Source organism: Vidua macroura, chromosome Z (genome assembly GCF_024509145.1).
Source record: "Vidua macroura isolate BioBank_ID:100142 chromosome Z, ASM2450914v1, whole genome shotgun sequence".
Taxonomy (NCBI): Eukaryota; Metazoa; Chordata; class Aves; order Passeriformes; family Viduidae; genus Vidua; species Vidua macroura.
This window is the reverse complement of record NC_071611.1, coordinates 78071162-78082452: the sequence shown is the minus strand read 5'-3', so window position 1 is coordinate 78082452 and position 11291 is coordinate 78071162.

The following is an 11291-nucleotide window of genomic DNA, read 5'->3' as shown; positions in this document are numbered from 1 at the left end:
CGGATGCGTTTTGGGATGAAGCCTGCAGCTTTGGAAATGGCATTAGTGGCTCGGGTGGGGGTGAAGCTGCAAGTCCTTGACTGCTGTCTTGTGTTGCTGAGAAGAGGAAGGACATCTTGGAATTGTGGCTGCTGTATTTGACATCAAAGGGGCAAGTTTGTGGTGGGGGAGCTGCGTGGGCCCAAAGGACCCAGGGGTGCCGGTCAAGAGCAGCTGAAGGTGGGCCAGCACGTGGCCAGGGAGCCAAGAAGGCCAAGGGCGTCCTGGCCTGTGTCAGCAAGAGTGGGGCAGCAGGAGCAGGGCAGTGAGCGTCCCCCTGGGCTGGGCAGCGCTGCGGCCACAGCTGGGAGTGCTGTGCCCAGTTGTGGGCCCCTGTGAAGCAGAAAGTCCTTGAGGGGCTGGAGCGTGTGCAGAGGAGGACACGGGAGCTGGGGAAGGCTGTGGAGCGCAAGGCCAAGGAGGAGGTGCTGAGGGAGCTTTAGCCTGGACAACGGGAGGCTCGTCAGGGCCCTTCAGGCACACTTCCATAGATCCATAGAGGACAGCGCTCACCCCAAGGCCTGCTTCCCTGCCAAACCTCCCCGCTCTGCATCCAAGTGCTTTAGCCACCTGAGCAGGTGACACTTCCAATTTGTGGTTTCTTGGCTTGCTAGGAGGAGAAGCCCTGCTGATTTTCTCTCTTCCCAGCAAGCAAAGATGCTTCTGCACAAGCTTTCCTGCCCTTTTCCTGCACCGAATGGGATTCTGATCCACTTTTAGTTTTCCATGTCTGCCGCACCAGTAGCAAAGGCCTTGCTGGCTATTTCCTACTTTTCCATTTCACAGCTTTCAAGAGCTAAAAGCTCCCTTGTGCAGAGGCACTGTGCCTTGCAGATAGCAGCCATGGAGGACTATCAAATTCCTAGGCAAACAGAGTTCTCTTGAATTAGCCCATTTTAATCTGGCCGGAGTGACTTAGAATGCCATTGCTAAGAATGCTGATGATTTCTCCTTCAAAGAGGTGGTTGTAGATGCCAGGAGAAAGGAGGTTCTAAACGATAGGTAACGGCCTGTCCCTCATGTTTCTCTCTTGCCACAGACGACAGAAGCAGCAGCAGTCTCCGCCCCGGCTCCCTCTGCTCCTGGAGAAGAAGCCAAAGAGGAGCAAAAGGAGCAAGACGACCACGAGCCTGCAGCTGTGGTCACAGCAGAGCCTGATGCTTCCAAGGGAGTAAGTGCCAGTTGTGGGTGGTGCTGTCTTTAGTGCAAGGCAGAGCTGCAAGTTTCTGAGCAGCCAGCACTTGCTGTTGCTGGCTGAGGATGCTGAGTGCTGGAATCCCGCAGGACGTGGCCATTTCCTGCAGGCAGGGACAGCTAGAAATTGGCCTTTGGCCTGTCACCTTGAGGCACCCAAGAGCTGGGGGCTGCGGCTCAGCTTCTGCCTGCTTGGCTCAGTGAAGCTCTGTCTCTGGGCTTCTGCAGGGCCGTGGCCAAGGGCACAGGTGCTCGTGCTGGAGGTCACAGGGCTTTCTTTGGTTGTTTTCCTTTTGTGCAAAGGTGTGTTTGGCTTGTGGAAGTGTTCTGCAGTTTTCTGGAGCAGTTCTTCACTTGTACAGTCTCTTTTGGCTTTTGATAAGCTGCAAGGAGATGATTGCGCTGTCCATGAAGCTGGGGCAGGCCATTCTTGTGGGGTGAGGCCAAAGGAAGCAAGTGCCTTGTAGGGAAGGCTTCTTGCCTGGCAAAAAGCAGAAGGGGCGAGTTTCTGTGGTTGCGTTTTGGGATGAAGCCTGCAGCTTTGGAAATTGCATTAGTGGCTCGGGTGGGGGTGAAGCTGCAAGTCCTTGACTGCTGTCTTGTGTTGCTGAGAAGAGGAAGGACATCTTGGAATTGTGGCTGCTGTATTTGACATCAAAGGGGCAAGTTTGTGGTGGGGGAGCTGCGTGGGCCCAAAGGACCCAGGGGTGCCGGTCAAGAGCAGCTGAAGGTGGGCCAGCGCGTGGCCAGGGAGCCAAGAAGGCCAAGGGCGTCCTGGCCTGTGTCAGCAAGAGTGGGGCAGCAGGAGCAGGGCAGTGAGCGTCCCCCTGGGCTGGGCAGCGCTGTGGCCACAGCTGGGAGTGCTGTGCCCAGTTGTGGGCCCCTGTGAGCAGAAAGTCCTTGAGGGGCTGGAGCGTGTGCAGAGGAGGACACGGGAGCTGGGGAAGGCTGTGGAGCGCAAGGCCAAGGAGGAGGTGCTGAGGGAGCTTTAGCCTGGACAACGGGAGGCTCGTCAGGGCCCTTCAGGCACACTTCCATAGATCCATAGAGGACAGCGCTCACCCCAAGGCCTGCTTCCCTGCCAAACCTCCCCGCTCTGCATCCAAGTGCTTTAGCCACCTGAGCAGGTGACACTTCCAATTTGTGGTTTCTTGGCTTGCTAGGAGGAGAAGCCCTGCTGATTTTCTCTCTTCCCAGCAAGCAAAGATGCTTCTGCACAAGCTTTCCTGCCCTTTTCCTGCACCGAATGGGATTCTGATCCACTTTTAGTTTTCCATGTCTGCCGCACCAGTAGCAAAGGCCTTGCTGGCTATTTCCTACTTTTCCATTTCACAGCTTTCAAGAGCTAAAAGCTCCCTTGTGCAGAGGCACTGTGCCTTGCAGATAGCAGCCATGGAGGACTATCAAATTCCTAGGCAAACAGAGTTCTCTTGAATTAGCCCATTTTAATCTGGCCGGAGTGACTTAGAATGCCATTGCTAAGAATGCTGATGATTTCTCCTTCAAAGAGGTGGTTGTAGATGCCAGGAGAAAGGAGGTTCTAAACGATAGGTAACGGCCTGTCCCTCATGTTTCTCTCTTGCCACAGACGACAGAAGCAGCAGCAGTCTCCGCCCCGGCTCCCTCTGCTCCTGGAGAAGAAGCCAAAGAGGAGCAAAAGGAGCAAGACGACCACGAGCCTGCAGCTGTGGTCACAGCAGAGCCTGATGCTTCCAAGGGAGTAAGTGCCAGTTGTGGGTGGTGCTGTCTTTAGTGCAAGGCAGAGCTGCAAGTTTCTGAGCAGCCAGCACTTGCTGTTGCTGGCTGAGGATGCTGAGTGCTGGAATCCCGCAGGACGTGGCCATTTCCTGCAGGCAGGGACAGCTAGAAATTGGCCTTTGGCCTGTCACCTTGAGGCACCCAAGAGCTGGGGGCTGCGGCTCAGCTTCTGCCTGCTTGGCTCAGTGAAGCTCTGTCTCTGGGCTTCTGCAGGGCCGTGGCCAAGGGCACAGGTGCTCGTGCTGGAGGTCACAGGGCTTTCTTTAGTTGTTTTCCCTTTGTGCAAAGGTGTGTTTGGCTTGTGGAAGTGTTCTGCAGTTTTCTGCAGCAGTTCTTCGCTTGTACAGTCTCTTTTGGCTTTTGATAAGCTGCAAGGAGATGATTGCGTTGTCCATGAAGCTGGGGCAGGCCATTCTTGTGGGGTGAGGCCAAAGGAAGCAAGTGCCTTGTAGGGAAGGCTTCTTGCCAGGCAAAAAGCAGAAGGGGCAAGTTGCTGCGGATGCGTTTTGGGATGAAGCCTGCAGCTTTGGAAATGGCATTAGTGGCTCGGGTGGGGGTGAAGCTGCAAGTCCTTGACTGCTGTCTTGTGTTGCTGAGAAGAGGAAGGACATCTTGGAATTGTGGCTGCTGTATTTGACATCAAAGGGGCAAGTTTGTGGTGGGGGAGCTGCGTGGGCCCAAAGGACCCAGGGGTGCCGGTCAAGAGCAGCTGAAGGTGGGCCAGCACGTGGCCAGGGAGCCAAGAAGGCCAAGGGCGTCCTGGCCTGTGTCAGCAAGAGTGGGGCAGCAGGAGCAGGGCAGTGAGCGTCCCCCTGGGCTGGGCAGCGCTGCAGGCACAGCTGGGAGTACTGTGCCCAGTTGTGGGCCCCTGTGAAGCAGAAAGTCCTTGAGGGGCTGGAGCGTGTGCAGAGGAGGACACGGGAGCTGGGGAAGGCTGTGGAGCGCAAGGCCAAGGAGGAGGTGCTGAGGGAGCTTTAGCCTGGACAACGGGAGGCTCGTCAGGGCCCTTCAGGCACACTTCCATAGATCCATAGAGGACAGCGCTCACCCCAAGGCCTGCTTCCCTGCCAAACCTCCCCGCTCTGCATCCAAGTGCTTTAGCCACCTGAGCAGGTGACACTTCCAATTTGTGGTTTCTTGGCTTGCTAGGAGGAGAAGCCCTGCTGATTTTCTCTCTTCCCAGCAAGCAAAGATGCTTCTGCACAAGCTTTCCTGCCCTTTTCCTGCACCGAATGGGATTCTGATCCACTTTTAGTTTTCCATGTCTGCCGCACCAGTAGCAAAGGCCTTGCTGGCTATTTCCTACTTTTCCATTTCACAGCTTTCAAGAGCTAAAAGCTCCCTTGTGCAGAGGCACTGTGCCTTGCAGATAGCAGCCATGGAGGACTATCAAATTCCTAGGCAAACAGAGTTCTCTTGAATTAGCCCATTTTAATCTGGCCGGAGTGACTTAGAATGCCATTGCTAAGAATGCTGATGATTTCTCCTTCAAAGAGGTGGTTGTAGATGCCAGGAGAAAGGAGGTTCTAAACGATAGGTAACGGCCTGTCCCTCATGTTTCTCTCTTGCCACAGACGACAGAAGCAGCAGCAGTCTCCGCCCCGGCTCCCTCTGCTCCTGGAGAAGAAGCCAAAGAGGAGCAAAAGGAGCAAGACGACCACGAGCCTGCAGCTGTGGTCACAGCAGAGCCTGATGCTTCCAAGGGAGTAAGTGCCAGTTGTGGGTGGTGCTGTCTTTAGTGCAAGGCAGAGCTGCAAGTTTCTGAGCAGCCAGCACTTGCTGTTGCTGGCTGAGGATGCTGAGTGCTGGAATCCCGCAGGACGTGGCCATTTCCTGCAGGCAGGGACAGCTAGAAATTGGCCTTTGGCCTGTCACCTTGAGGCACCCAAGAGCTGGGGGCTGCGGCTCAGCTTCTGCCTGCTTGGCTCAGTGAAGCTCTGTCTCTGGGCTTCTGCAGGGCCGTGGCCAAGGGCACAGGTGCTCGTGCTGGAGGTCACAGGGCTTTCTTTGGTTGTTTTCCTTTTGTGCAAAGGTGTGTTTGGCTTGTGGAAGTGTTCTGCAGTTTTCTGGAGCAGTTCTTCACTTGTACAGTCTCTTTTGGCTTTTGATAAGCTGCAAGGAGATGATTGCGCTGTCCATGAAGCTGGGGCAGGCCATTCTTGTGGGGTGAGGCCAAAGGAAGCAAGTGCCTTGTAGGGAAGGCTTCTTGCCTGGCAAAAAGCAGAAGGGGCGAGTTTCTGTGGTTGCGTTTTGGGATGAAGCCTGCAGCTTTGGAAATTGCATTAGTGGCTCGGGTGGGGGTGAAGCTGCAAGTCCTTGACTGCTGTCTTGTGTTGCTGAGAAGAGGAAGGACATCTTGGAATTGTGGCTGCTGTATTTGACGTCAAAGGGGCAAGTTTGTGGTGGGGGAGCTGCGTGGGCCCAAAGGACCCAGGGGTGCCGGTCAAGAGCAGCTGAAGGTGGGCCAGCGCGTGGCCAGGGAGCCAAGAAGGCCAAGGGCGTCCTGGCCTGTGTCAGCAAGAGTGGGGCAGCAGGAGCAGGGCAGTGAGCGTCCCCCTGGGCTGGGCAGCGCTGCAGGCACAGCTGGGAGTGCTGTGCCCAGTTGTGGGCCCCTGTGAAGCAGAAAGTCCTTGAGGGGCTGGAGCGTGTGCAGAGGAGGACACGGGAGCTGGGGAAGGCTGTGGAGCGCAAGGCCAAGGAGGAGGTGCTGAGGGAGCTTTAGCCTGGACAACGGGAGGCTCGTCAGGGCCCTTCAGGCACACTTCCATAGATCCATAGAGGACAGCGCTCACCCCAAGGCCTGCTTCCCTGCCAAACCTCCCCGCTCTGCATCCACGTGCTTTAGCCATCTGAGGAGGTGACACTTCCAATTTGTGGTTTCTTGGCTTGCTAGGAGGAGAAGCCCTGCTGATTTTCTCTCTTCCCAGCAAGCAAAGATGCTTCTGCACAAGCTTTCCTGCCCTTTTCCTGCACCGAATGGGATTCTGATCCACTTTTAGTTTTCCATGTCTGCCGCAGCAATAGCAAAGGCCTTGCTGGCTATTTCCTACTTTTCCATTTCACAGCTTTCAAGAGCTAAAAGCTCCCTTGTGCAGAGGCACTGTGCCTTGCAGATAGCAGCCATGGAGGACTATCAAATTCCTAGGCAAACAGAGTTCTCTTGAATTAGCCCATTTTAATCTGGCCGGAGTGACTTAGAATGCCATTGCTAAGAATGCTGATGATTTCTCCTTCAAAGAGGTGGTTGTAGATGCCAGGAGAAAGGAGGTGCTAAACGATAGGTAACGGCCTGTCCCTCATGTTTCTCTCTTGCCACAGACGACAGAAGCAGCAGCAGTCTCCGCCCCGGCTCCCTCTGCTCCTGGAGAAGAAGCCAAAGAGGAGCAAAAGGAGCAAGACGACCACGAGCCTGCAGCTGTGGTCACAGCAGAGCCTGATGCTTCCAAGGGAGTAAGTGCCAGTTGTGGGTGGTGCTGTCTTTAGTGCAAGGCAGAGCTGCAAGTTTCTGAGCAGCCAGCACTTGCTGTTGCTGGCTGAGGATGCTGAGTGCTGGAATCCCGCAGGACGCGGCCATTTCCTGCAGGCAGGGACAGCTAGAAATTGGCCTTTGGCCTGTCACCTTGAGGCACCCAAGAGCTGGGGGCTGCGGCTCAGCTTCTGCCTGCTTGGCTCAGTGAAGCTCTGTTTCTGGGCTTCTGCAGGGCCGTGGCCAAGGGCACAGGTGCTAGTGCTGGAGGTCACAGGGCTTTCTTTAGTTGTTTTCCCTTTGTGCAAAGGTGTGTTTGGCTTGTGGAAGTGTTCTGCAGTTTTCTGCAGCAGTTCTTCGCTTGTACAGTCTCTTTTGGCTTTTGATAAGCTGCAAGGAGATGATTGCGTTGTCCATGAAGCTGGGGCAGGCCATTCTTGTGGGGTGAGGCCAAAGGAAGCAAGTGCCTTGTAGGGAAGGCTTCTTGCCAGGCAAAAAGCAGAAGAGGCAAGTTGCTGTGGATGCGTTTTGGGATGAAGCCTGCAGCTTTGGAAATGGCATTAGTGGCTCGGGTGGGGGTGAAGCTGCAAGTCCTTGACTGCTGTCTTGTGTTGCTGAGAAGAGGAAGGACATCTTGGAATTGTGGCTGCTGTATTTGACATCAAAGGGGCAAGTTTGTGGTGGGGGAGCTGCGTGGGCCCAAAGGACCCAGGGGTGCCGGTCAAGAGCAGCTGAAGGTGGGCCAGCGCGTGGCCAGGGAGCCAAGAAGGCCAAGGGCGTCCTGGCCTGTGTCAGCAAGAGTGGGGCAGCAGGAGCAGGGCAGTGAGCGTCCCCCTGGGCTGGGCAGCGCTGTGGCCACAGCTGGGAGTGCTGTGCCCAGTTGTGGGCCCCTGTGAGCAGAAAGTCCTTGAGGGGCTGGAGCGTGTGCAGAGGAGGACACGGGAGCTGGGGAAGGCTGTGGAGCGCAAGGCCAAGGAGGAGGTGCTGAGGGAGCTTTAGCCTGGACAACGGGAGGCTCGTCAGGGCCCTTCAGGCACACTTCCATAGATCCATAGAGGACAGCGCTCACCCCAAGGCCTGCTTCCCTGCCAAACATCCCCGCTCTGCATCCAAGTGCTTTAGCCACCTGAGCAGGTGACACTTCCAATTTGTGGTTTCTTGGCTTGCTAGGAGGAGAAGCCCTGCTGATTTTCTCTCTTCCCAGCAAGCAAAGATGCTTCTGCACAAGCTTTCCTGCCCTTTTCCTGCACCGAATGGGATTCTGATCCACTTTTAGTTTTCCATGTCTGCCGCAGCAATAGCAAAGGCCTTGCTGGCTATTTCCTACTTTTCCATTTCACAGCTTTCAAGAGCTAAAAGCTCCCTTGTGCAGAGGCACTGTGCCTTGCAGATAGCAGCCATGGAGGACTATCAAATTCCTAGGCAAACAGAGTTCTCTTGAATTAGCCCATTTTAATCTGGCCGGAGTGACTTAGAATGCCATTGCTAAGAATGCTGATGATTTCTCCTTCAAAGAGGTGGTTGTAGATGCCAGGAGAAAGGAGGTTCTAAACGATAGGTAACGGCCTGTCCCTCATGTTTCTCTCTTGCCACAGACGACAGAAGCAGCAGCAGTCTCCGCCCCGGCTCCCTCTGCTCCTGGAGAAGAAGCCAAAGAGGAGCAAAAGGAGCAAGACGACCACGAGCCTGCAGCTGTGGTCACAGCAGAGCCTGATGCTTCCAAGGGAGTAAGTGCCAGTTGTGGGTGGTGCTGTCTTTAGTGCAAGGCAGAGCTGCAAGTTTCTGAGCAGCCAGCACTTGCTGTTGCTGGCTGAGGATGCTGAGTGCTGGAATCCCGCAGGACGCGGCCATTTCCTGCAGGCAGGGACAGCTAGAAATTGGCCTTTGGCCTGTCACCTTGAGGCACCCAAGAGCTGGGGGCTGCGGCTCAGCTTCTGCCTGCTTGGCTCAGTGAAGCTCTGTTTCTGGGCTTCTGCAGGGCCGTGGCCAAGGGCACAGGTGCTAGTGCTGGAGGTCACAGGGCTTTCTTTAGTTGTTTTCCCTTTGTGCAAAGGTGTGTTTGGCTTGTGGAAGTGTTCTGCAGTTTTCTGCAGCAGTTCTTCGCTTGTACAGTCTCTTTTGGCTTTTGATAAGCTGCAAGGAGATGATTGCGTTGTCCATGAAGCTGGGGCAGGCCATTCTTGTGGGGTGAGGCCAAAGGAAGCAAGTGCCTTGTAGGGAAGGCTTCTTGCCAGGCAAAAAGCAGAAGAGGCAAGTTGCTGTGGATGCGTTTTGGGATGAAGCCTGCAGCTTTGGAAATGGCATTAGTGGCTCGGGTGGGGGTGAAGCTGCAAGTCCTTGACTGCTGTCTTGTGTTGCTGAGAAGAGGAAGGACATCTTGGAATTGTGGCTGCTGTATTTGACATCAAAGGGGCAAGTTTGTGGTGGGGGAGCTGCGTGGGCCCAAAGGACCCAGGGGTGCCGGTCAAGAGCAGCTGAAGGTGGGCCAGCGCGTGGCCAGGGAGCCAAGAAGGCCAAGGGCGTCCTGGCCTGTGTCAGCAAGAGTGGGGCAGCAGGAGCAGGGCAGTGAGCGTCCCCCTGGGCTGGGCAGCGCTGCGGCCACAGCTGGGAGTGCTGTGCCCAGTTGTGGGCCCCTGTGAGCAGAAAGTCCTTGAGGGGCTGGAGCGTGTGCAGAGGAGGACACGGGAGCTGGGGAAGGCTGTGGAGCGCAAGGCCAAGGAGGAGGTGCTGAGGGAGCTTTAGCCTGGACAACGGGAGGCTCGTCAGGGCCCTTCAGGCACACTTCCATAGATCCATAGAGGACAGCGCTCACCCCAAGGCCTGCTTCCCTGCCAAACATCCCCGCTCTGCATCCAAGTGCTTTAGCCACCTGAGCAGGTGACACTTCCAATTTGTGGTTTCTTGGCTTGCTAGGAGGAGAAGCCCTGCTGATTTTCTCTCTTCCCAGCAAGCAAAGATGCTTCTGCACAAGCTTTCCTGCCCTTTTCCTGCACCGAATGGGATTCTGATCCACTTTTAGTTTTCCATGTCTGCCGCAGCAATAGCAAAGGCCTTGCTGGCTATTTCCTACTTTTCCATTTCACAGCTTTCAAGAGCTAAAAGCTCCCTTGTGCAGAGGCACTGTGCCTTGCAGATAGCAGCCATGGAGGACTATCAAATTCCTAGGCAAACAGAGTTCTCTTGAATTAGCCCATTTTAATCTGGCCGGAGTGACTTAGAATGCCATTGCTAAGAATGCTGATGATTTCTCCTTCAAAGAGGTGGTTGTAGATGCCAGGAGAAAGGAGGTGCTAAACGATAGGTAACGGCCTGTCCCTCATGTTTCTCTCTTGCCACAGACGACAGAAGCAGCAGCAGTCTCCGCCCCGGCTCCCTCTGCTCCTGGAGAAGAAGCCAAAGAGGAGCAAAAGGAGCAAGACGACCACGAGCCTGCAGCTGTGGTCACAGCAGAGCCTGATGCTTCCAAGGGAGTAAGTGCCAGTTGTGGGTGGTGCTGTCTTTAGTGCAAGGCAGAGCTGCAAGTTTCTGAGCAGCCAGCACTTGCTGTTGCTGGCTGAGGATGCTGAGTGCTGGAATCCCGCAGGACGTGGCCATTTCCTGCAGGCAGGGACAGCTAGAAATTGGCCTTTGGCCTGTCACCTTGAGGCACCCAAGAGCTGGGGGCTGCGGCTCAGCTTCTGCCTGCTTGGCTCAGTGAAGCTCTGTCTCTGGGCTTCTGCAGGGCCGTGGCCAAGGGCACAGGTGCTCGTGCTGGAGGTCACAGGGCTTTCTTTGGTTGTTTTCCCTTTGTGCAAAGGTGTGTTTGGCTTGTGGAAGTGTTCTGCAGTTTTCTGGAGCAGTTCTTCACTTGTACAGTCTCTTTTGGCTTTTGATAAGCTGCAAGGAGACGATTGCGCTGTCCATGAAGCTGGGGCAGGCCATTCTTGTGGGGTGAGGCCAAAGGAAGCAAGTGCCTTGTAGGGAAGGCTTCTTGCCTGGCAAAAAGCAGAAGGGGCGAGTTTCTGTGGTTGCGTTTTGGGATGAAGCCTGCAGCTTTGGAAATTGCATTAGTGGCTCGGGTGGGGGTGAAGCTGCAAGTCCTTGACTGCTGTCTTGTGTTGCTGAGAAGAGGAAGGACATCTTGGAATTGTGGCTGCTGTATTTGACGTCAAAGGGGCAAGTTTGTGGTGGGGGAGCTGCGTGGGCCCAAAGGACCCAGGGGTGCCGGTCAAGAGCAGCTGAAGGTGGGCCAGCGCGTGGCCAGGGAGCCAAGAAGGCCAAGGGCGTCCTGGCCTGTGTCAGCAAGAGTGGGGCAGCAGGAGCAGGGCAGTGAGCGTCCCCCTGGGCTGGGCAGCGCTGCAGGCACAGCTGGGAGTGCTGTGCCCAGTTGTGGGCCCCTGTGAAGCAGAAAGTCCTTGAGGGGCTGGAGCGTGTGCAGAGGAGGACACGGGAGCTGGGGAAGGCTGTGGAGCGCAAGGCCAAGGAGGAGGTGCTGAGGGAGCTTTAGCCTGGACAACGGGAGGCTCGTCAGGGCCCTTCAGGCACACTTCCATAGATCCATAGAGGACAGCGCTCACCCCAAGGCCTGCTTCCCTGCCAAACCTCCCCGCTCTGCATCCAAGTGCTTTAGCCATCTGAGGAGGTGACACTTCCAATTTGTGGTTTCTTGGCTTGCTAGGAGGAGAAGCCCTGCTGATTTTCTCTCTTCCCAGCAAGCAAAGATGCTTCTGCACAAGCTTTCCTGCCCTTTTCCTGCACCGAATGGGATTCTGATCCACTTTTAGTTTTCCATGTCTGCCGCAGCAATAGCAAAGGCCTTGCTGGCTATTTCCTACTTTTCCATTTCACAGCTTTC